Here is a 26,120-nt window from a genome sequence, read left to right on the forward strand (position 1 = left end):
TTAATCAATCAATATATTTTTAGGGGAAGCTGTCTTCGGTCCGACTGTAATAATATTGTATCGGTGCCCAGTACATGCGTGTTTTGGGGGGTGTTTTAACCCTTAGGCTAACGATCCTGGTAGCTTTTTTAGCACAGGGCCTGGTCAGGATTTGGTCCTATAGCTGGTTACGGCCGGCAGGGCTGTTCACTTTTGTGAAATGTGTGGGAAAGTACAAATATACGGTAACATCTCTGCTTAAGATTACTTAACAGTATCCTCATGCCCAGGGTGCCTGGGAAAAGGAGAATGCGGCAATATAAAGCTACAGTGAGTATGACTTCACACGCCCAACTGGATAGATACACTTTTTTAAGAGATTGGCGACACAAGAAAGAATACAGAATATCAGCGGGTGGGGACGATTTCTTCAAATGAAAATGACATGATGCTCAGCGGTCCCACTAAGCAACACGTTGCAGTAAAGTGAAAGCACTCACCCATATAACATCTCCCCAGATATTTTTTATGTGTATCTGGTAATTTGGGGTGTATTTAACAGTTTAATTAGACTTTTAATTTAAGCTCAGAAGTTTACCAGGCAAAGAGTAATATTAACTGTACAATAAGTAATATTAATATAAATACAGTTTGAGCTGGTCTCATTCCTGTAGGAAGAATGCTGCAATGATTCCAAAGTCACCAGGACTTTAAACCCATTAGGCCGCCGGACATTTGTAAGATCCTTAAAATAGCCGAAATAATACAATTATGATTTAGTACTTGTCCTAAATTGAAATGGACTTGAGAATGTCATGATGCAATAAAGGCTCCGGTTATATATGTGTGCATGCAGGATGAATGGGCTGCTCCAGCAGTGTGAGGGTTACCTTTGCTACTTAGTAACTGGTTAAAAGGTGAGTCACAGGATGAGATATGGAGTATAACAGCACCAGGTCTGACCAGTCCGAATGGAATGTATATGCCTAGCAGCCAGAATCGCAATAACCACCTCCAGTAATAATGTCAATATCACAGCTGATAAAAGGGGGAAATAAAACACTCCCATATAACCCACATCCCATGCCCGGTGTGTGTGCCAGGCAACGGCGAACTCTGCCCTGGCCGCAGCTGCTCCCTCCATAACACAGGACCCAACTGCTGCTCTGTCTGTCACTGTAAAGAGCCAACAACCCAAATGTCATTCCGGTATTCTGAACAAACAGGACATGTTAAAGGGAAAGGGCTGGTTTCTGGGAGGGTCGCTACAAAGAATCTCTCAGAGCGCTGATGAAAACAAGTGTGCGAGACTCGCTGAATGTCAGGAAGAATTCATGGACATGGGAATAGGGAAGGTCACTTTGGGCCAGATATGCATTTCTCTCCCGCCATCTTTTTTTTTGTTGCTGCGACGTCCAGTTATAATTCGGGGTGATGGGAGCGGCGGATTGTGCAATAAAAAGGAAGTTTCTTTCCCGGGATTCCTTGAAGTCACATCCCACTTGTAGGAACCCCATGCACAAGTTACCCTATTCTCACGTAAGACGTAGCGCCCCCAGACTTTCCCAGCTTCCAGCAGCGAGAGGGTTAATGATGCCCCTGTGACGTATTCACTCAAGACCTAAGGGTAAAGCAGATTTATTGAAGCGGTGGGCGGCAGGAATACCGGCATTCTGCGGATTCCATGGTAACGGCTTTCAAAGTAACTGTGAAAAAAAACAACAGGCATTCTGGCCACACGCACAGCATGAGATCAAGGCAAAACCGGCGCAAATTGCGTCCATTTCATCCTGCGTTTCTTTGCATCAAGGTCTGTGTTCCAGTGTTGCGCTGTGTGTGCCCTGCTAATACGGCAGTGTTAATAGAAGGAGTTATGGAGACGCTACATGACACACAGATTAGAGGTGGATCAGATTGTGTAATGAAAAGAGAGAGACAAGAAGGGGTGGATTTCTCATTAGGCTCGATAGGCCGAGGCCTGGGACGGCAAAACTTGGGGGCGACATGAATGTCTGCTACAGATAGGCCTGAAAGCCTGTCGGGCCTGATGGGAAGGCACTTACCTGTGGGGGCCGCCTCCTTGCTGCCGCCCTCCTCCTTCCAAAATCGCAGTGTCAAATGACGCCGCGGACGACACGTTCATGACATCCCACCGCATCTCGTTGCCATGGCAACGGGAAGCCGCGTCGTTAGGTGACATCATGACGTTGCGTTACCATGGCAACGCAACGCCGTGCGCCATCACGTTGGTGCCGTCCGTGGCGTAATTTGACGCTGCGATTCGGAAGGAGAAGGAGGGGGGCAACAAGGAGGCGTACGCCACCATCAAGTGCCTAGGGGCGGCCCGCCGCTGGAGACAAGCGCAGGGGCGCGCAATAGTGTATGAAATGTTACGTTAAAAGTATAAAAACAGAAAAGGCAACAATGCCCCTACAGGAAGAACATTCTTTAAGGTTATATCCGCCCAATCAGGGACTCTGCATTGATCCATATCCCTCCGGTGTGACTCACATCAGGCGCGTCCGTCTGTAACGTTCTGTGGGAAAAGCTGGATAGCACAGCCCAGGGGGGCTCCATGTTTCATGGGAATCTGTCACAGAGAAACGCTCGGACTCTCAGAACCTCAGCTTGGATCAGCAAGCGAAAGTTCTAGTCACAGCTGGTATGAATCAATCCAGGGAAAAGTCACCAGCGTGATTGAAAGTTTCAAATGGAGCAAAATGTCCCAGGATGCCCTACGCGTTTCGTGGAATAACTCCGCTTTGTGATGTATGTTTAGAATGTCTGCACAGAATAAATAGAAAGATACAATACTACGTCTCACAGCATAGAAAAGAGAAGCAGAAAGAGAAATTCTCATTTTAACAGGGAGAGGTAATGAACATATACTGATATGTTTAGCCAATATATGTATCTGACTCAATGGTCAAGGTGGCATGCACAATGTTAAATAGTGTCTACATTAACAGCTTAAAGGAGAGATACTAGTCTTTTATAAAGGGAATTAAATCAATATCCTCATTAAAACCAAAGGGTACCATACTCTGCATCCAAAAAGTCTCTCTCTTAGATAAGCAACTCAATCTATCTCCCCCTCTAATACCCATTGTCATAAGTTTGATTGCTTTAGCTTTTAACCCCATGGAACCACATGTATGTTGAGTAGAGAAGTGTCGACACACACATGTAGAAGAAATCCAACATTTACAGTATATTCTTGATATGTTCCTGCAGTCTAGCTTTAAATGCTCTCTTTGTCCAGCCTGTATATTGAGTGCCGCCAGGGCACCCCAACATATAGACCACACGCGTAGTCAAGCAGCTGGTAAAATGCTTCAATACATATTTCTGCCCAGTGACTTTTATCTTATTGTCTATATTATATGTCTGACACGTCATACATATAAGTTTTGGAGTTGGCGTGTCCCAATTCATCCATTTCCAAGACTAGGTCTGGGAAATCTATGGTCCTGTCAATATTCTTAGTATTAAAGATGAGGTTCCAACCATTGTTGTTCAAATATGACATAAAATCTTCAATAATGTTTTCCTCACCATCCCACACTATTAAAATGTCATCAATAAATCTTCTCTAAGGCACAATTTTATGGTTAAAGTGGCAGTTGGATGGTGTTCCTCCCAGCTACCCATAAAGAGTTTTGCGTAGCTGGGGGGGGGGGGGGGGGGACATTTTGTACCTGTGCCTTTAATCTGCAAATAAAACTGCTGTTGAAATAAAAAATAATTGTGTAAGTATAAAATTAATTCCATTTAATTAAAATTGTACGTGTAAAATCAGTCAGTCTGCTAAGAAAACTCTATCGCTTTTAAGCCCCTTTCATGGTGGATGCTGATATAGAGAGATTGGACGTCACAGGTTGACCATCTGTAACCCGGACTCCAATCCATCTCTTGAATAAAGTTAAAAACGTGGATAGTGTCCTTGATGTGTCCTTAATGTGTGATTTCAGCTCTCCTACATATCTCTGTAAAAGCAGATCAACATAGCAAGATAGGTTTGCCGTCAACTGATATAATCGAACGTCCAGGGGGATCTATTAGTGTTTCATGTAATTTTGGCAGGTGATAGAATATGGGGATTTTTAGGTTCTCACAAAATAGAAATTGATGTTCATTAGAATTTAATATTTAATTACTTAAACCCAAATCTAAAAGAGACTTGTTTATTTCAGAAAATTAGAGGTGGGGTTTGAATTAAGAGTTTGGTAGGAGGTGGCGTCCTGCAATAATCTGTTTGGTAGGGGGTGGCATCCTTCAGTAATCTGTTTGGTAGGAGGTGGTGTCCTGCAGTAATCTGTTTGGTAGGGGGTGGCGTCCTGCAGTAATCTGTTTGGTAGGGGGTGGCGTCCTGCAGTAATCTGGAAGGGGCTGGCGTCCTGCTGTAATCTGTTTGGTAGGAGGTGGCGTCCTGCAGTAATCTGTTTGGTAGGAGGTGGCGTCCTGCAGTAATGTGTTTGGTAGGAGGTGGCGTCCTGGAGTAATCTGTTTGGTAGGAGGTGGCGTCCTGCAGTAATCTGTTTGGTAGGAGGTGGCGTCCTGCAGTAATCTGTTTGGTAGGGGGTGGCGTCCCGCAGTAATCTGTTTGGTAGGGGGTGGCGTCCTGCAGTAATCTGTTTGGTAGGAGGTGGCGTCCTGCAGTAATCTGTTTGGTAGGGGGTGGCGTCCCGCAGTAATCTGTTTGGTAGGGGGTGGCGTCCTGCAGTAATCTGTTCGGTAGGAGGTGGCGTCCTGCAGTAATCTGTTTGATAGGGGGTGGTGTCCTGCAGTAATCTGTTTGGTAGGGGGTGGCGTCCTGCAGTAATCTGTTTGGTAGGGGGTGGCGTCCTGCAGTAATCTTTTTGGTAGGGGGTGGCGTCCTGCAGTAATCTGTTTGGTAGGGGGTGGCGTCCTGCAGTAATCTTTTTGGTAGGGGGTGGCGTCCTGCAGTAATCTGTTTGGTAGGAGGTGGCGTCCTGCAGTAATCTGTTTGGTAGGGGGTGGCGTCCTGCAGTAATCTGTTTGGTAGGGGGTGGTGTCCCGCAGTAATCTGTTTGGTAGGAGGTGGCGTCCGGCAGTAATCTGTTTGGTAGGAGGTGGCGTCCTGCTGTAATCTGTTTGGTAGGGGGTGGCGTCCTGCAGTAATCTGTTTGGTAGGGGGTGGCGTCCTGCAGTAATCTTTTTGGTAGGGGGTGGCGTCCTGCAGTAATCTGTTTGGTAGGAGGTGGCGTCCGGCAGTAATCTATTTGGTAGGAGGTGGCGTCCGGCAGTAATCTCTTTGGTAGTAGGTGGCGTCCTGCAGTAATCTGTTTGGTAGGAGGTGGCGTCCTGCAGTAATCTGTTTGGTAGGAGGTGGCGTCCGGCAGTAATCTGTTTGGTAGGAGGTGGCGTCCGGCAGTAATCTGTTTGGTAGGAGGTGGCGTCCGGCAGTAATCTGTTTGGTAGGAGGTGGCGTCCGGCAGTAATCTGTTTGGTAGGAGGTGGCGTCCGGCAGTAATCTGTTTGGTAGGAGGTGGCGTCCGGCAGTAATCTGTTAGCCACCTTTATCTCACCCGTTTTATCTTGCGCCCCTCCACCCCTGTCTGCTTGTTTTATTAATAAGGGCTCTTGTTCAATGAACTCCTTGAGAACCGTCAGTTCTCCCATCGTAAAACGATTCCTACACATGATCTTTCTAGAACAGAGATCCACCAAACTCCACCAAACTCCAGGCCTACTAGAAAAAAAAACGTAGACTTGCGTTTAAGAAACGTGTGATAGTTTTATGAGATTAATGACAGCAATAACAGAGTGTCAGTATTTATTCTCATGTCCTGCTTAAAAAAATGTCTCTTAAGAGTCACATTCTGGTGTATATTTGTAAATGTATAAATAGTTGGAATCTATTAAGACCGCGGGGGGAGGGGGGGGAACCACGGCTCTTTGTTAGTAATGTCAACTGTTCATGATGTAATTGTATATTCGATAGGTTAAAGACCCCTCTAGATACCGGCATATTACCAATTAAATCAGCTTTCATCATCTTTTTGCGTGCCAGTCCTCTTCCTCTTTCCCCTGTCTATATTTAAACCCCTTTTCCTGTTGGGAGGGGGAGGGGGGGAAGGTTTTTACAAAGATTCTGTCTTTCAACATCTTTTTGTCTCCACCTGGGACTTCGTCCCTCCTCCACCTGGGACTTCGTCCCTCATCCACGTGGGACTTCGTCCCTCCTCAACCTGAGACTTCGTCCCTCCTCCACCTGGGACTTCGTCCCTCCTCCACCTGGGACTTCGTCCCTCCTCCACGTGGGACTTCGTCCCTCCTCCACGTGTGACTTCGTCCCTCCTCCACCTGGGACTTCGTCCCTCCTCCACGTGTGACTTCGTCCCTCCTCCACCTGAGACTTCGTCCCTCCTCCACCTGGGACTTCGTCCCTCCTCCACCTGGGACTTCGTCCCTCATCCACGTAGGACTTCGTCCCTCCTCCACCTTGGACTTCGTCCCTCCTCCACCTGGGACTTCGTCCCTCCTCCACGTGGGACTTCGTCCCTCCTCCACCTGGGACTTCGTCCCTCCTCCACCTGGGACTTCGTCCCTCCTCCACCTGGGACTTCGTCCCTCCTCCACCTGGGACTTCGTCCCTCCTCCACCTGGGACTTCGTCCCTCCTCCACCTGGGACTTCGTCCCTCCTCCACATGGGACTTCGTCCCTCCTCCACCTGGGACTTTGTCCCTCCTCCACCTGGGACTTTGTCCCTCCTCCACCTGGGACTTCGTCCCTCCTCCACCTGGGACTTTGTCCCTCCTCCACCTGGGACTTCGTCCCTCCTCCACCTGGGACTTCGTCCCTCCTCCACCTGGGACTTCGTCCCTCCTCCACCTGGGACTTCGTCCCTCCTCCACGTTGGTCCTAAACTATCAAATTGTGTGTCTGTTTGTAACTCCATATTGTTGTTGTGTCAACATAAAAAAACAAATCTGCCCAGTCTGAGGGGGACTTTAGTTTTTTTAAAGCGGCAATCCGAGCAAGAGATTATTATTATTATTTTTGCTAATTTTTCCTTTTTATAGCATAGGATTGAATCAGGGGAGTTTCAAGAGCTGAACCCCATTAGTTTTAACTTCGGGGACCCCCTGCTTCTGGAGATACAGACCTCCGTAGGAAGTGCCGGTAGCCTCTCCACTGGCAAAGGCCGCTTTTCAAAGCTGCCGTGATCTGCGGGCCAATAGGAAGCTGTGATGTCATCTGGTGTGGCTTCCTATTGGCCCATGTGACTCGGGAGCTTGGAAAGCAGAGAGATCCCGGCAGCCCCTTCGGGGGGTTAAGTGTCTCGGGAAGCAGGGGGTCCCCGCATGGGTAGCCCCTTCTCCTGGGAACTCTGACAGGCCCCCCTGTGACGTATAGCAAGGAAGAGAACAGCTGCACTACGGCTTTTTATTGATTTTATTAAAAAACTGTCATAACAATACAATATTATATCAGCATTTTACGTGTGCAGGTAATCACAAGAAATGCAAACATTACATGCATGTCGCCTTCCCACAATTCTTTCCATGTTTTAATTCCTTCTCTTTCCTGAATGTACATTACATTGTGCTCACAACCTTATTTTTCACACAAACTGCGCTATTCTCTTTCCTCTGACACCTTATATAAGGTATGGCGGATACAAAACTGACAAACTCTCCACCGTGCAGTGTACAGCGCAATAAAAACCCCGCGAGTGAGCACATTCACATCTCAGACAGGCCTGCAACCCTGCCCTTCCCCATTATCACTTAGCACACAGTGCTTCCACTGCAGCCAGGGATTCTGGGTAATGGCATGCAAACGAGCACGCAGTGTCACCTTTACTATTCATTCATTTTAGCACGGTTCCCCTATAAGCTTCTGCCTGACGCATTACACAGTTTTTCAGCACAGCCTGGGTTAAAGAAGTGCAGAGCCAGTAACCCTGCTCACAGACAGCTTTTCAACCCTTTGGGTCTCAGTGTGAGGCTGGTTATACTGTCTTTGCAATGTGAAGTTGGAATAGATTTCAACCACACATTATAGAAGTTATGGTGGGAAAAAAGTGACAAAAACTGTACACATTGCGGTACTGTGTACGGTGGAGGGGTTGAGTCACTTTTGTCCAGTTCAGACTGAAGCCTCAGTTTGTGCGTGTGCGTGTGTGTGTGTGCATGTGTGTGTGTGCATAGTTAGTTATATGTATAGTTATGTGTAGTGAGGATGTCCTGTCACCACTTATTGTTTTCAGTTAAGGAACGTGCCCCATATAGATAGCGCCCGTAGTAATGGCCGCAGATAGTGAGCATGTGCTCAGCAGGAGTGAGCGTGTGCTCAGCAGGAAGAGGAGTGAGCGTGTGCTCAGCAGGAAGAGGAGTGAGCGTGTGCTCAGCAGGGAGAGGAGTGAGCGTGTGCTCAGCAGGGAGAGGAGTGAGCGTGTGCCCAGCAGGGAGAGGAGTGGGTGTGTGCCCAGCAGGGAGAGGAGTGAGCGTGTGCCCAGCAGGGAGAGGAGTGAGCGTGTGCTCAGAAGGGAGAGGAGTGAGCGTGTGCTCAGCAGAGAGAGGAGTGAGCGTGTGCTCAGCAGGGAGAGGAGTGAGCGTGTGCTCAGCAGGGAGTTGAGTGAGCGTGTGCTCAGCAGGGACAGGAGTGAGCGTGTGCTCAGCAGGGAGAGGAATGAGTGTGTGCTCAGCAGGGAGAGGTGTGAGCGTGTGCTCAGCAGGGAGAGTGAGAATATGCTCAGCAGGGAGAGGAGTGAGCGTGTGCTCAGCAGGGAGAGGAGTGAGCGTGTGCTCAGCAGGGAGAGGAGTGAGCGTGTGCTCAGCAGGGAGAGGAGTGAGAATGTGCTCCTCAGTAAACTCTCGATCTGAATCAAATGGGAAAGTGATTATTATTGATCCCAGGGAATAGTGTCCCCCAGAAAGGATCCGCAGGAGATGGGGGGGTTATTGAAGCGATGTCGGAGATTGGCAATGTTACTCATACTAAGGGAAACCAGCGTAAGTCCCTCCCGAACGCAGGAGTGAGCGCTGAGGGGGAAGAAGCGCAGAGTAACCATATTGTTTGACACCCGTTAATGTCTGACGTGAAGTCTGCCTGTTCTATGGCAGCATTATTACAGCTGTGAATAAATCTCTTGTTTATACCATAAAAGTTCCTATCATTATTCTGTCTGCATATCCACCCCAAGCCTGCACCGACCCAGCACCCTGACCAGGTCTGAGAGACTGAGCCCAGCCTGCACCCACCCAGCACCCTGACCAGGTCTGAGAGACTCATCCCAGCCTGCACGGACCCAGCCCCCTGACCAGGTCTGAGAGACTGAGCCCAGCCTGCACTGACCCAGCCCCCTGACCAGGTCTGAGATACTGAGCCCAGCCTGCACTGCCCCAGCACCCTGACCAGGTCTGAAACTGATCCCAGCCTGCACCGACCCAACGCCCTGACCAGGTCTGAGAGACTGAGCCCAGCCTGCACGGACCCAGCCCCCTGACCAGGTCTGAGAGACTGAGCCCAGCCTGCACGGACCCAGCCCCCTGACCAGGTCTGAGAGACTGAGCCCAGCCTGCACGGACCCAGCCCCCTGACCAGGTCTGAGAGACTGAGCCCAGCCTGCACGGACCCAGCACCCTGACCAGGTCTGAGAGACTGAGCCCAGCCTGCACTGACCCAGCACCCTGACCAGGTCTGAAACGGATCCCAGCCTGCATGGACCCAGCACCCTGACCAGGTCTGAGAGACTGAGCCCAGCCTGCACGGACCCAGCGCCCTGACCAGGTCTGAGAGACTGAGCCCAGCCTGCACGGACCCAGCCCCCTGACCAGGTCTGAGAGACTGAGCCCAGCCTGCACGGACCCAGCCCCCTGACCAGGTCTGAGAGACTGAGCCCAGCCTGCACCCACCCAGCCCCCTGACCAGGTCTGAGAGACTGAGCCCTGCCTGCACGGACCCAGCCCCCTGACCAGGTCTGAGAGACTGAGCCCAGCCTGCACCCTGACCAGGTCTGAGAGACTGAGCCCAGCCTGCACCCACCCAGCACCCTGACCAGGTCTGAGAGACTGAGCCCAGCCCCCTGACCAGGTCTGAGAGACTGAGCCCAGCCTGCACGGACCCAGCACCCTGACCAGGTCTGAGAGACTGAGCCCAGCCTGCACTGACCCAGCCCCCTGACCAGGTCTGAGAGACTGAGCCCAGCCTGCACTGCCCCAGCCCCCTGAACAGGTCTGAGAGACTGAGCCCAGCCTGCACCGACCCAGCCCCCTGACCAGGTCTGAGAGACTGAGCCCAGCCTGCACGGACCCAGCACCCTGACCAGGTCTGAGAGACTGAGCCCAGCCTGCACGGACCCAGTCCCCTGACCAGGTCTGAGAGACTGAGCCCAGCCTGCACTGCCCCAGCCCCCTGACCAGGTCTGAGAGACTGAGCCCAGCCTGCACCGACCCAGCCCCCTGACCAGGTCTGAGAGACTGAGCCCAGCCTGCACTGCCCCAGCCCCCTGACCAGGTCTGAGAGACTGAGCCCAGCCTGCACGGACCCAGCCCCCTGACCAGGTCTGAGAGACTGAGCCCAGCCTGCACTGCCCCAGCACCCTGACCAGGTCTGAGAGACTGAGCCCAGCCTGCACGGACCCAGCCCCCTGACCAGGTCTGAGAGACTGAGCCCAGCCTGCACTGCCCCAGCACCCTGACCAGGTCTGAGAGACTGAGCCCAGCCTGCACTGCCCCAGCCCCCAGGTACGAGAGACGCAGATAGAGATATATATCACTGCAAACTCCGTTAGAGACGGCTGCGGGCAAGGAGGGTCACATCTATTTACCATAATATCTTTTCTTTGCTTATACCCTATAGATATCGGAGTATATACAGTATACGACGTAAAGGTACTTGAGGAGTGTAGCTCTTCTTCATTTTGCTGTTATCATTACCCCCATTAAAAGCTATCTGAAAAACGTTTCATTCGTAGGCGATTCCCCGTGAGCTTTACCCACTGGTGTAATATCAAAGCCGAGTCTTTGACTAGATCTGCATTAGTCTGCAGAGTGTGTTGTTGCTATGTGTGTTGTGTGTTCTGTGTTGTGCTCGTGTACGATTCATAATCTCAGCAATGTGTGTTGGGGAATTGAACCCCTTTTTCTGGTACTGGGGACACAAATAAAATGCTGAAGTGGATGACCCCCAATTATTGCTGGTGTCTCTTCCTTCTTTAGGATGCAAAAAGCAGGATTTTCAGCGCTCGTGCTGCAGTTGTTTCGTTAGGAATAATCCCTGTGCTGCTCGTGCATGGAGCGTCTCCCCAGAGGCTCCCACTTCAGAGGTGATCCCCCCTCGAAGGGGGGGAGGACACCCTGAGAAACAGAGAAGAAATAAATGCACAAAAGCGCACAAGGGACGGAATTAGTATTAATTTATTAAAACAAACACATAAACAGCTGAGGGGATCCAACCCCTCCTCAGCTCAATGAATTAACTGCCCAGAAATGTAAACCATATATATGGTCTCTAAACATAGAAAGCTCTAACACAGTAAAACATACACAACATAAGAAAAAAACACACAATCAATGTAAAAATAATAAACAGAGAAAGTACTAACAGCCCAAGGGAGTTAAGGTAAAAACCGCCATAGAGAGCTATAATACTGCTGACAGGGGGAAACGAACACTCACACTGAGGCAGAGAAGGGGGACCTCTGATAGCCGTACAGGATCCGGATCACGGCATCAAAGGAAGATGGAAACAACCGCCTCTGGAGCCTCAGGCAAGCTCCGTTTCAGCCTCTCAGCAAACACGCGCAGGATGACCTGTCGTGACCTCTACGCGTTTCGCACCACGTGCTTCGTCAGGAGGTCACGTACAGCGTCATCTGCGCGTATTTGTAGGAAGAAGGGAATCAGTTAGGACGGCCCCCTTCCGACGCCAGACCCAATGCCCTTAGAATGCCAGTAGTATGTTTAAAGTGATGCTACCTCTTTCCCTTGCAATGTCACGTATTACAGCGGTCACGTGTTGCCGGTTTAACAGACACAGATACGAATCCAAACCGAAGGTTTGGAGGTTCTGGATAGCGGACACACGATAAGATGCGGGGTTCCTGGGCGGCGCAGTGAGGCGGGATACGGAGACAGAGCGGCTGCTGGTTGCGGGAGCTGGCATTCTAAGGGCATTGGGTCTGGCGTCGGAAGGGGGCCGTCCTAACTGATTCCCTTCTTCCTACAAATACGCGCAGATGACGCTGTACGTGACCTCCTGACGAAGCACGTGGTGCGAAACGCGTAGAGGTCACGACAGGTCATCCTGCGCGTGTTTGCTGAGAGGCTGAAACGGAGCTTGCCTGAGGCTCCAGAGTCGGTTGTTTCCATCTTCCTTTGATGCCGTGATCCGGATCCTGTACGGCTATCAGAGGTCCCCCTTCTCTGCCTCAGTGTGAGTGTTCGTTTCCCCCTGTCAGCAGTATTATAGCTCTCTATGGCGGTTTTTACCTTAACTCCCTTGGGCTGTTAGTACTTTCTCTGTTTATTATTTTTACATTGATTGTGTGTTTTTTTCTTATGTTGTGTATGTTTTACTGTGTTAGAGCTTTCTATGTTTAGAGACCATATATATGGTTTACATTTCTGGGCAGTTAATTCATTGAGCTGAGGAGGGGTTGGATCCCCTCAGCTGTTTATGTGTTTGTTTTAATAAATTAATACTAATTCCGTCCCTTGTGCGCTTTTGTGCATTTATTTCTTCTCTCCTTCTTTAGGATGTTAACATTGGCAGTTGGTTTGTCTGGACCGTTGTGTTCTCACGGCCTGTGGCTCGTCAGCATTTTGCTGAGATGTGCTGTTGTGGTTTTGTTTTGTCTGTTGCTGATTGCAGCTCACGTGGACACAATTTAACAAGGACAAGAAGCAGGATAGCTTGTGAGTGGGACCATTTCCCGCCTCCCACCATGCGCCCGGCTCTCACTGCTAGTGACATACTTATGGTCGGGAGGCGGTGTAGTTAGATAGTTAGAAATGTTGGAGTTTCATTATCTTCAGTAAACGTGACGGGTTTTATTTTATACATGTTATCTTGGCAGATAAGGTTTCCTCTGCCTCCGTTAAACAGAAAATGAATACAAAGTGACACGAATAAAAACAAAATGGCGGCCTTGCATTAAATAGCCAATCATATTCTAATATCTCAAAGAACACTCCATAGAACCACTCCCCAAATCTGACTGGTGCAGATGAGGTAACCTTAGAGGAAGGTGCCTGATACATTGATGCTAATAGACATGTTCTAAATATCTAACAATGACCCATATGTACTAAAGCAGGGGTGCGCAAACCGGGGGGGCGCGGGGGTTACAGAGGCCCTACGCACTTCCCGAAGGCATTTACATTAAATGCCGTGGAAGCTGCGAAGGCCTCTGTAACTCTCTCTTACCTTGGTTCAGACGTCTTCTGATGACGCGTCACCATGGCAACGCGGCATCATGACGTCAGAACCAAGGTAAGGAGGGGGGCACGAAGAGAGGGGGACAGCCGGCAGGGCGTGCAGGGAAAAAAAATTGCGCTCCCCTGTACTAAAGGGTGCTACTCTTAAATGAATGGGAGTTAAGATGGGCTACATCGTAGCACCATTTAGTGCATATGGGCCAATTAACTAAATTAAAATGGCTAATGTTGGAGTTTGATGTATTTAACACCTTCTGTCAGACTGAAGCGAGAGCTGCATTGTACCATGTGTTTTATACGGAGGTTCTTGTGACCCTCCATCCCTGCCAGCTGAACATGGCGGTTATTTCACTTCCCTGCAGTAGGTAATGCTCCTTCCTGGGGCAGAAGATCCTGTAGGTTAGAGCTTCCTAGGTAACTGGACTGGCAGGGAAGACTCCCGGGAACATGGCCAGCTCCTACACTGGGTGTTTTCACTTTCGCTGTATGGCAGGAGTGGCCAAGTCCAGTCCTCAAGGGCCACCAACGGGTCAGGTTTTAAGGATATCCCTGCTTCAGCATAGGTGGGTCGATCCGTGCCAAATCCAGTCCTCAGGGGCCACCAACAGATATCCCTGCTTCAGCACAGATGGCTCAATCAATGGCTCAGTCTTCCTGTGCCGAAGCAGGAATATCCTTAAAACCTGACCTGTTGGTGGCCCTCGACGACTGGAGTTGGCCGCCCCTGGCCTACACATTTACAAGCAGAAATCCCCACTATGTTACCGCATACAGTATTGTGGAAAATTCCCATTAAAAAAAAGCATGAAAAGGTGAAGGACCTGCTGGTGTAAGCCCTTTGCCCTCTGCCCTCTGCCCCTCCTGTTCTGTATTTGTACAGAGTGCGTGAGACCCAGATAGTAACAGTGTGTCCCAGAAATAGCTTCTCTTCCTTCCTGATGTCCGCCCCGGGTTCTGTGCGTCCCCAGGACCTGCGGGCTGGAAGAAGTTCCCTTCTCCGTGCCCCTGTGCTGCTCGGCCCCTGACACGTTCATTGTTATGTGGCTGTTTGCATCCTCCTGCTTGGCGGATACTCGGAGAGGCTCCTTCAGCCTCTCAGCCCTGGAGATAAATATTTTAGTGTTCAGTCCCTTCTGCGCGGGCTGGGATTAACCCCTCCGGTGCTGGAATGACCAGCATGGAAAGGGCTTAAAAAGGTCATCATGACAGCAAAGTCACCTTCATAACCCTTTGCTTTGCAGTATACTCCTGGCTCCGCGGCAGTGAATGGGTTACCATGCATTGCTTGTCTGGGGACATTAGATATGTGTAAGCTACAGCTGGGGGCATGTCTACTAAATATGCCGATGTTAACCTTTCACTGCCTGAGGGACCCTCTGGCAGCAAAAGGTTAAAGTTTGACATTGTTAGATGTATCCGATTGTGTTTTTGCTTGTGTGTATCTGTGTGTGTGTATATATAAGTATGTGCATGTTTGTGTCTGTGTGCACTTGGTTGTGTATTGTGATGCCCACACCACTTTGTCGCATCTTTTAGTCCCAGAATAAGGCCGGAAACATTGTATTTCTCTCCGTGGGGCTTATTTTGTAGGCTGGGAAGCATATTATCTGCAACACCCCAGCATATACAGGGACAGTGATTGTATCACAGTATGTAAGTGCGCGCTTGTGTCTGTGTGCATGCGTCCATGTGTGTGTGACAGTGTGTGACAGTGTGTGAACTTTGTGCAAAAAGACAAGACCTTTACAGATTTGCTTTGCAGATTTTTCTCTGAGTTCGGAGTGTTTACAGTTTTACACTGAACTTGTACTCTCCGGAGGAGCACTCCGGAGGGAGGGTTATCTTTCACTCTTTGGAGCAGAACATTGCCTGATCCAGAGATGGCCTAAGCATGCAGAAGAGAAGTGGAAATATTAAAGAGATGAGCACGCTTTAAAGCTGCATTTCAGTGAGACGTGGATACATTGATGCTTCACTGAATCTGTCCCTTTATTGTGACACTGGGGCATGTCAAGTGTGTCACACTACAGGGTGACAGTGACGTAGTGACACTCTGAAGAGGAGACCCAAGTGTTAGCAGTGTCTCGCTATGATACAGTGACACTGCGGGAGAGGGGAATTACATGTCACACACCAGTCAGGCACTCGCAATACAATATTATATAATGACACAAACTTTCAGTCCTTAAAATATCTTCCCAGCGAAGGTGACAGCCGCACAGGGACAGAAGGGACAGACAGGGACAGAAGGGACCTGCAGTATATCCAACGGAGCTTATCCGTCTCATCAAACTGTAACTTAGAAAACAAGGACACAAGTGCTTCTTTTGTGGGGTGGGGGACACGGCAAGGGGGTCACTGCGCCAGATTGTGCATTAAATTGTACGTATACGCGACTTTACTTTAAGTTATATTGCTGCAGGAATGGTCCTTTACAGCTTTATTCTACTGAGGCGTGATACAAGTGTGTGTGTGTGTGTGTGTGTGTGTGTGTGTGTGTATATATATATATATCTTATACTATATTAGTGAAAGCACTGTATGCCTGCCTGCCTGGATGTCCGGTGTCCCTAGGGGAAATCTCATTGGTCCCTTGGGCCGCCCCCGCACACCTCTCATTGGCCTGAGGCGGAGTGACGGGCCAAAGGACACACAGGGACACACACACACACAGGGACACACACACACAGGGACACACGGACACAGGGACACACGGACACACACACACACACACAGAGTAGGGGGGGGTGTACATTAGCAGCATGTATAACCCGGGGGGTGGGGCTCACATACCCGCCGGTCCCGGAGCCTCCGCCTCTTCCTCCCCGAACATCAGCCTCCACACCCGCGCGCACCTCCTCCTCTCCCCGTGTCTCCCTGTTTCCCGCGCTTTCAGCCCCCCCACCCCCCGGCGCCGCTACAGTCAGCGGGGGAGCGAGCGCCCGGGACACAGCGGGGGAGCGGCCACAACACGCTGCCTCCCGCCTCAGATCCACGTGGGAGCTTCCGGACGGGTGAGTGAGCGGCCTTCACCTCCCCTCACCCCCCTTCACCTCCCCTCACCCACCCCTCACCCCCCTTCACCTCCCCTCCACCCCCTCCCCCCCCGGCGCCGCTACAGTCAGCGGGGGAGCGAGCGCCCAGGACACAGCGGGGGAGCGGCCACAACAAGCTGCCTCCCGCCTCAGATCCACGTGGGAGCTGCCGGACGGGTGAGGGAGCTGCCGGACGGGTGAGTGAGCGGCCGGACGGGTGAGTGAGCGGCCGGACGGGTGAGGGAGCGGCCTTCATCTCCCCTCACCCACCCCTCACCTCCCTCCACCCCCCCTTCACCTCCCCTTCACCTCCCCTCCACACACCCCTTCACCTCCCCTCCACCTCCCCTTCACCCCCCCTTCACCTCCCCTCCACCCCCCCTTCACCTCTCCTCCACCCCCCCCTTCACCTCCCCTCCACCCCCCTTCCCCTCCCCTCCACCCCCCCTTCACCTCCCCTCCACCCCACCCTTCACCTCCCCTCCACCCTCCCCTTCACCTCCACCCCCCACCCCCTTCACCTCCCCTTCCCACCACCTTCCCCCTCCACCCCCCCTTCCCACCACCTTCCCCCCCCTTCCCCCCTTCTCCCCACCACCTCCCCCCCTTCCCACCTCCCCCCCCCTTCCCCCTCTTCCCCCCTCCTCACCTCCTCCCCCCCTTCCCACCTCCTCCCCCCCCTTCCCACCTCCTCCCCCCCTTCCCACCTCATTGGTCCCTTGGCCCGCCCCCGCACACCTCTCATTTGCCTGAGGCGGAGTGACGGGCCAAAGGACACACAGGGACACAAACACACACACACACAGGGACACACACACACGTAGACACACACACACACACACACACACGTAGACACACACACGTAGACACACACACACGTATACACACACACACGTATACACACACACACACACGTATACACAAACACACACACGTATACACAAACACACACACGTAGACACAAACACACACACGTAGACACAAACACACACACGTAGACACACACACACATAAACACACACACATGTAGACACACACACACACGTACACACACACACACACGTACACACACACACACACACACACACACACGTACACACACGTACACACACGCACGTAGACACACACATGTACACGTAGACACACACACATGTACACGTACACACACACACATGTACACGTAGACACGTACACACACACACACATGTACACGTATACTCACACACATGTACACGTACACACACACACGTATACACACACAGGTATACACACAGGTATACATACACATAATGTATACACACACACATGTATACACACACACACACGTGTATACACACACGTGTATACACACACACGTGTATACACACACATGTATACACACACACATGTGTATACACACACATGTGTATACACACACAAACATGTTGTATACACACAATATATACATACACACATGTATACATACACACACATACATGTATACACACACATGTATACACACACACGTACACATACACACACACACATGTATACACACACACACACACATACAATGTATACACACAAACATGTATATACACACACACACTATCCCCAGCACCACCACATCAGCACACCGGTATCCCATGCCCCCCCCAGCACACTGCCATTCTCGCCTCCCCGCCATTCCCAGCCCCCATCAACACCATCAGCACCCACACATTGGCACCTTCGCACCTCCCCCATCGGCACACCCACATCCGCACCCCTACATCAGCACCAAACCCTCCCAAATCAGCACACCGATACAATCACCATCAGTACAGCCACAGCAGCACTACCACCGCACATGGGCCGCGTGGACCACTCCCCACCCAAATGCCACACCCACACCACAAACATCCCGGGCAACGCCGGGGCTCTCAGCTAGTATATATATATTCTCTCAAAATGCTGCATTTGGTGCTAACATTTGGAACCCGCTGAGTTTGACTTTCTATTGAACTTATTTCAGGGTGCGTCCCAGTTTATTGCGTGGTTTCTTTAATCTAAAACACGTGTTTAATCGCAGTGTAAATGTGTACGCTGCGTTCTCATCTATTCCACATTATGTGGCACTGGGTGAGCTAAACGTAATTTAGGGGTGCAGACTGCATATAGGGGGCTTTGCTTTGTTTCTGACCCGGTGGCACTGAAGAAGGGAGCCACCTATAGAAGCAGGAGGTTGGATTATAAGAGGCCAGGTCTACCTGTAACCCATAACCCATAACCCAGGGGTTCTCCAGGCCTCAAGACCCCCCAACAGGTCTTAAGGCTATCCCTGTTTCAGCACAGGTGGCTCAATCAGTGGTTCAGTCAAAGACTGACCCACCTGTGCTGAAGCAGGGATATCCTTAAAACCTGACCTGTTGGGGGGTCTTGAGGACTGGAGTTCAGAACCCCTGGTTTATGTTTTTCTTTGCACACAGACTAAGATCATGCAACATAAACCCGTCTCTGAATGTGATATTCTCTCTGCCAGCGAGGGGCGAGATCCCGTGTGCTTCTTACTACCAGCGAGGGGCGAGATCCTGTCTGCTTTTTACTGCCAGCGAGGGGCGAGATCCCGTGTGCTTGTTACTGCCAGCGAGGGGCGAGATCCCGTGTGCTTGTTACTGCCAGCGAGGGGCGAGATCCCGTGTGCTTGTTACTGCCAGCGAGGGGCGAGATCCTGTCTGCTTTTTACTGCCAGCGAGGGGCGAGATCCCGTGTGCTTGTTACTGCCAGCGAGGGGCGAGATCCCGTGTGCTTGTTACTGCCAGCGAGGGGCGAGATCCCGTGTGCTTGTTACTGCCAGCGAGGGGCGAGATCCCGTGTGCTTGTTACTGCCAGCGAGGGGCGAGATCCCGTGTGTTTGTTACTGCCAGCGAGGGGCGAGATCCTGTGTGCTTGTTACTGCCAGCGAGGGGCGAGATCCTGTGTGCTTGTTACTGTCAGCGAGGGGCGAGATCCCGTGTGCTTGTTACTGCCAGCGAGGGGCGAGATCCTGTGTGCTTGTTACTGTCAGCGAGGGGCGAGATCCCGTGTGTTTGTTACTGCCAGCGAGGGGCGAGATCCCGTGTGCTTGTTACTGCCAGCGAGGGGCGAGATCCCGTGAGCTTGTTACTGCCAGCGAGGGGCGAGATCCCGTGTGCTTGTTACTGCCAGCGAGGGGCGAGATCCCGTTTGCTTGTTACTGCCAGCGAGGGGCGAGATCCTGTGTGCTTGTTACTGCCAGCGAGGGGCGAGATCCCGTGTGCTTGTTACTGCCAGCGAGGGGCGAGATCCCGTGTGTTTGTTACTGCCAGCGAGGGGCGAGATCCCATGTGCTTGTTACTGCCAGCGAGGGGCGAGATCCCGTGTGCTTGTTACTGCCAGCGAGGGGCGAGATCCCGTGTGCTTCTTACTACCAGCGAGGGGCGAGATCCCGTGTGCTTGTTACTGCCAGCGAGGGGCGAGATCCCGTGTGTTTGTTACTGCCAGCGAAGGGCGAGATCCCGTGTGTTTGTTACTGCCAGCGAGGGGCGAGATCCCGTGTGCTTGTTACTGCCAGCGAGGGGTGAGATCCTGTGTGCTTGTTACTGCCAGCGAGGGGCGAGATCCCGTGTGCTTGTTACTGCCAGCGAGGAGCGAGATCCCGTGTGCTTGTTACTGCCAGCGAGGGATGAGATCCCGTGTGCTTGTTACTGCCAGCAAGGTGCGAGATCCCGTGTGCTTGTTACTGCCAGCGAGGGGCGAGATCCCGTGTGCTTGTTACTGCCAGCGAGGGGCGAGATCCCGTGTGCTTGTTACTGCCAGGGAGGGACGAGATCCCATGTGCTTGTTACTGCCAGCGAGGGGCGATATCCCGTGTGCTTGTTACTGCCAGCGAGGGGCGAGATCCCGTGTGTTTGTTACTGCCAGCGAGGGGCGGGATCCTGTGTGCTTGTTACTGCCAGCGAGGGGTGAGATCCCGTGTGTTTGTTACTGCCAGCGAGGGGCGGGATCCTGTGTGCTTGTTACTGCCAGCGAGGGGTGAGATCCCATGTGCTTGTTACTGCCAGCGAGGGGTGAGATCACGTGTGCTTGTTACTGCCAGCGAGGGGCGAGATCCCGTGTGCTTGTTACTGCCAGCGAGGGGCGAGATCCCGTGTGCTTGTTACTGCCAGCAAGGGGCGAGATCCCGTGTGCTTGTTACTGCCAGCGAGGGGCGAGATCCTGTGTGCTTGTTACTGCCAGCGAGGGGCGAGATCCCGTGTGCTTGTTACTGCCAGCGAGGGGCGAGATCCTGTGTGCTTGTTACTGCCAGCGAGGGGCGAGATCCCGTGTGCTTGTTACTGCCAGCGAGGGGCGAGATCCTGTGTGCTTGTTACTGCCAGCGAGGGGCGAGATCCCGTGTGCTTGTTACTGCCAGCGAGGGGCGAGATCCTGTGTGCTTGTTACTGCCAGCGAGGGGCGAGATCCTTGTTCTTGTCACTGCCAGCGAGGGGCGAGATCCCGTGTGCTTGTTACTGCCAGCGAGGGGCGAGATCCCGTGTGCTTGTTACTGCCAGCGAGGGGCGAGATCCTTGTTCTTGTTACTGCCAGCGAGGGGCGAGATCCTGTGTGCTTGTTACTGCCAGCGAGGGGCGAGATCCTTGTTCTTGTTACTGCCAGCGAGGGGCGAGATCCTTGTTCTTGTTACTGCCAGCGAGGGGCGAGATCCCGTGTGCTTGTTACTGCCAGTGAGGGGCGGGATCCTGTGTGCTTGTTACTGCCAGCGAGGGGCGGGATCCTGTGTGCTTGTTACTGCCAGCGAGGGGCGGGATCCTGTGTGCTTGTTACTGCCAGCGAGGGGCGAGATCCTGTGTGCTTGTTACTGCCAGCGAGGGGCGAGATCCTTGTGCTTGTTACTGCCAGCGAGGGGCGAGATCCCGTGTGCTTGTTACTGCCAGTGAGGGGCGAGATCCCGTGTGCTTGTTACTGCCAGCGAGGGGTGAGATCCCGTGTGCTTGTTACTGCCAGCGAGGGGCGAGATCCCGTGTGCTTGACACTGCCAGCGAGGGGCGAGATCCCGTGTGCTTGTTACTGCCAGCGAGGGGCGAGATCCTGTGTGCTTGTTACTGCCAGCGAGGGGTGAGATCCTGTGTGCTTGTTACTGCCAGCGAGGGGTGAGATCCCGTGTGCTTGTTACTGCCAGCGAGGGGCGAGATCCTGTGTGCTTGTTACTGCCAGCGAGGGGTGAGATCCCGTGTGCTTGTTACTGCCAGCGAGGGGTGAGATCCCGTGTGCTTGACACTGCCAGCGAGGGGCGAGATCCCGTGTGCTTGTTACTGCCAGCGAGGGGCGAGATCCTGTGTGCTTGTTACTGCCAGCGAGGGGTGAGATCCTGTGTGCTTGTTACTGCCAGCGAGGGGTGAGATCCTGTGTGCTTGTTACTGCCAGCGAGGGGCGAGATCCTGTGTGCTTGTTACTGCCAGCGAGGGGTGAGATCCCGTGTGCTTGTTACTGCCAGCGAGGGGTGAGATCCCGTGTGCTTGTTACTGCCAGCGAGGGGCGAGATCCCGTGTGCTTGACACTGCCAGCGAGGGGTGAGATCCCGTGTGCTTGTTACTGCCAGCGAGGGGTGAGATCCCGTGTGCTTGTTACTGCCAGCGAGGGGTGAGATCCCGTGTGCTTGTTACTGCCAGCGAGGGGCGAGATCCCGTGTGCTTGACACTGCCAGCGAGGGGCGAGATCCCGTGTGCTTGTTACTGCCAGCGAGGGGCGAGATCCCGTGTGCTTGTTACTGCCAGCGAGGGGCGAGATCCTGTGTGCTTGTTACTGCCAGCGAGGGGCGAGATCCCGTGTGCTTGTTACTGCCAGCGAGGGGCGAGATCCCGTGTGCTTGTTACTGCCAGCGAGGGGCGAGATCCCGTGTGCTTGTTACTGCCAGCGAGGGGCGAGATCCCGTGTGCTTGTTACTGCCAGCGAGGGGCGAGATCCCGTGTGCTTGTTACTGCCAGCGAGGGGCGAGATCCCGTGTGCTTGTTACTGCCAGCGAGGGGCGAGATCCTGTGTGCTTGTTACTGCCAGCGAGGGGCGAGATCCCGTGTGCTTGTTACTGCCAGCGAGGGGCGAGATCCCGGGTGCTTGTTACTGCCAGCGAGGGGCGAGATCCCGTGTGCTTGTTACTGCCAGCGAGGGGCGAGATCCCGTGTGCTTGTTACTGCCAGCGAGGGGCAAGATCATGTGTTCTTGTTACTGCCAGCGAGGGGCGAGATCCCGTGTGCTTGTTACTGCCAGCGAGGGGCGAGATCCCGTGTGCTTGTTACTGCCAGCGAGGGACGAGATCCCGTGTGCTTGTTACTGCCAGCGAGGGGCGAGATCCTGTGTGCTTGTTACTGCCAGCGAGGGGCGAGATCCTGTGTGCTTGTTACTGCCAGCGAGGGGCGGGATCCTGCGTGCTTGTTACTGCCAGCGAGGGGCGAGATCCCGTGTGCTTGTTACTGCCAGCGAGGGGCGAGATCCCGTGTGCTTGTTACTGCCAGCGAGGGGTGAAATCCCGTGTGCTTGTTACTGCCAGCGAGGGGCGAGATCCCGTGTGCTTGACACAGCCAGCGAGGGGCGAGATCCCGTGTGCTTGTTACTGCCAGCGAGGGGCGAGATCCCGGGTGCTTGTTACTGCCAGCGAGGGGCGAGATCCTGTGTGCTTGTTACTGCCAGTGAGGGGCGAGATTCCGTGTGCTTGTTACTGCCAGCGATGGGCGAGATCCCATGTGCTTGTTACTGCCAGCGAGGGGCGAGATCCCGTGTGCTTGTTACTGCCAGCGAGGGGCGAGATCCTGTGTGCTTGTTACTGCCAGCGAGGGGCGAGATCCCGTGTGCTTGTTACTGCCAGCGAGGGGCGAGATCCCGTGTGCTTGTTACTGCCAGCGAGGGGTGAGATCCCGTGTGCTTGTTATGAGTCGGGAGATGTGACCGGTTTATGTCACTGTAATGTTGGTTCTGTGTGTCATTGTGAGGAATGTGTCTGATTTCCTCAATCTTTCCGTTTCCTAGCTGCAGAGCTGTACAGGAGCGCAGCTCCACAAAGCAAACCGGCAACGTACAAAGTGAAAAAGAATCCAGTATAACACTACCCCGCAGAGCTTACAGTCTAATCTGGATATGGGAGTCACCCAGAGATGAGGTTAGTGTTGCACAGAACTGGTCAGAAACATAGCACCTTATTAGAAACTCTTTATTCCTATGTAAGGCTGCTTTTCATAACAGTGCTGTACAAAAGCAGAACAGTATAGGCACACACACACAAAAAACCCACTCCCACTTCAAAGGCTAGTCACTTAAATTCAACAGTAGTCCTACCACATGCGCGGTGTGGTTTCAGTTTTCACTCCATCTTTTACCCCCTGGGTGAGAGAGTGACAACACATACTGCAGTCAAAGGGGTTCGTGACACAGTGAGGGAAAGCACTCAGCTGTCTAACAGCTTCTGTAACACGTTAGCTTATGTTTTGTAATAAAACGGTTACTAGATTAGCACATTTTGGTTTTAAACCAAATAAAACGAAATGTGCAGCACGCACGACTGTATTCAGAGGTAGCTTCCTAGCAAGACGCAGGAGATACACCATGGAAGCCCTGAAAATATTATTTCATATCAATATGTCCTCAAAACAGCAAATAAAGATATCCCTTGTGGTCACACTCACGTCTCAGACAGCTCTGCAGCGCTGCCTTTCCATACAGTGCTTCCGCTGCAGCCAGGAATTCTGGGTAATGACATGCAAATGAGCACGCAGTGGCACCTTTTGCTTCAAATCCATTTTAACACGGTACTCCTATAAGTGTGTGCCTGCCGTATTACACGGGTTTTCGACACATCCTGGGGTAAAGAGGTGCAGAGCCAGTAACACTACTCACAGACAGCTATTTCACTGAAACGTTCACGTTATTTAAGATTCACAATTTAAAAACAAACCTGTTTCTAAAGGTAAATGGTGTTTTGTTCCTGTGGGTTTTTAATGCCGGTCAGACTCAGTCAGGCGGGAATCTTTGCATGTTTATTTATTTTGGAAACCGTCTGTTGACACTAATTAGGACGGTGCTGACCTTTCAGACCGCTGGGAAAGGTCACTTTGTGCTTTGAAGCTCCGTGGATTCTCTGGGAGGAAAGGATTTGGGTAGAATATCAAGGAACACCTTCTACCAACAACCAGTATCATCTCCAGCGCGGGGAGACAAGGGAACCCCGAAATCCTGCAAGTGTTCAGCTGCGCGGGGAGACAAGGGAACCCCGAAATCCTGCAGGAGTTCAGCAGCGCGGGGAAACAAGTGAACACCGAAATCCTGCAGGAGTTCAGCAGCGCGGGGAAACAAGTGAACCCCGAAATCCTGCAGGTGTTCAGCAGCGTGGGGAGACAAGGGAACCCTGAAATGCTGCAGGTCTTCAGCAGCGTGGGGAGACAAGGGAACCCCGAAATCCTGCAGGTGTTCAGCAGCGTGGGGAAACAAGGGAACCCCGAAATGCTGCAGGTGTTCAGCAGCGTGGGGAAACAAGGGAACCCCGAAATGCTGCAGGTGTTCAGCAGCGTGGGGAGAGAAGGGAACCCCAAAATGCTGCACGTGTTCAGCAGCGCAGGGAGACAAGGGAACCCCGAAATCCTGCACGTGTTCAGCAGCGTGGGGAAACAAGGGAACCCCGAAATGCTGCACGTGTTCAGCAGCGCAGGGAGACAAGGGAACCCCGAAATCCTACAGGTGTTCAGCAGCGCGGGGAAACAAGGGAACCCCGAAATCCGGCAGGTGTTCAGCAGTGCGGGGAGACAAGGGAACCCCGAAATCCTGCAGGTGTTTAGCAGCGTGGGGAAACAAGGGAACCTCGAAATCCTGCAAGTGCTCAGCAGCGCGGGGAAACAAAGGAATCCCGAAATCCTGCAGGTGTTCAACAGCGCGGGGGGACAAGGGAACCCCAAAATCCTGCACGTTTTCAGCAGCGTGGGGAAACAAGGGAACCCCGAAATCCTGCAGGAGTTCAGCAGCGCGGGGAGACAAGGGAACCCCGAAATCCTGCACATGTTCAGCAGCGCGGGAAGACAAGGGAACCCCGAAATCCTGCACGTGTTCAGCAGCACAGGGAAACAAGGGAACCCCGAAATCCTGCAGGAGTTCAGCAGCGCAGGGAGACAAGGGAACCCCGAAATCCTGCACGTGCTCAGCAGCGCAGGGAGACAAGGGAACCCCGAAATCCTGCACGTGTTCAGCTCGTCTGCGGTTTAATTTAGGATTTCGTTTACTTAGAGCAGGGGTGGCCAAATCAAGTCCTCAAGGGCCACCAACAGGTCAGGTTTTCAGGATATCCCTGTTTCAGCACAGGTGGCTCAATCAGTGGCTCAGACTGTTTGAGCCACCTGTGCTGAAGCCGGGACATTCTGAAAACCTGACCTGTTGGTAGCTCTTGAGGACTGGAGTTGGCTACCCCTGATCCAGACACGAACAAGATAAATATATTGCTCCTGGAAGGCCTCACTTGGGATGTAGGAAAATATGTGCAAAATCACCCAAAATGTTATTCTTTGTACAAATTGCTTTTCTTCAGCACACCCTTGTCAGTACCTGCCAGCAGGTGTGAGGACCTTCTGAGAAGCTTTGGTCTTTGAGGACTGGAGTTGGCCACCACTGACTTAGGCGGCAATGTGGTATCTTGCCCTGGGCACTATGCTGACCACCTACAGCACCGCTCTACCATGGTACCACCTT

General features: G+C 52.4%; 1 protein-coding gene across 2 annotated transcripts in view; it reads left to right on the forward strand.

The window, feature by feature from the left end:
* The window catches only part of STON2 (stonin 2), an 85,492-nt gene that overhangs the window by 575 nt on the left and 58,797 nt on the right, over positions 1 to 26,120 (forward strand). Inside the window, exon 2 of one of the 2 annotated variants that reach the window (XM_075614616.1) lies at positions 23,421 to 23,550. The exons of the other annotated variant lie outside the window; for it this stretch is intronic. The gene's annotated coding sequence lies outside the window, so the exon portion shown is untranslated. The remainder of the gene's footprint in view (positions 1 to 23,420; positions 23,551 to 26,120) is intronic. 2 annotated transcript variants of the gene reach the window in all.

The sequence above is a fragment of the Ascaphus truei genome, chromosome 9 (genome assembly GCF_040206685.1).
Source record: "Ascaphus truei isolate aAscTru1 chromosome 9, aAscTru1.hap1, whole genome shotgun sequence".
NCBI classification, from domain to species: Eukaryota; Metazoa; Chordata; class Amphibia; order Anura; family Ascaphidae; genus Ascaphus; species Ascaphus truei.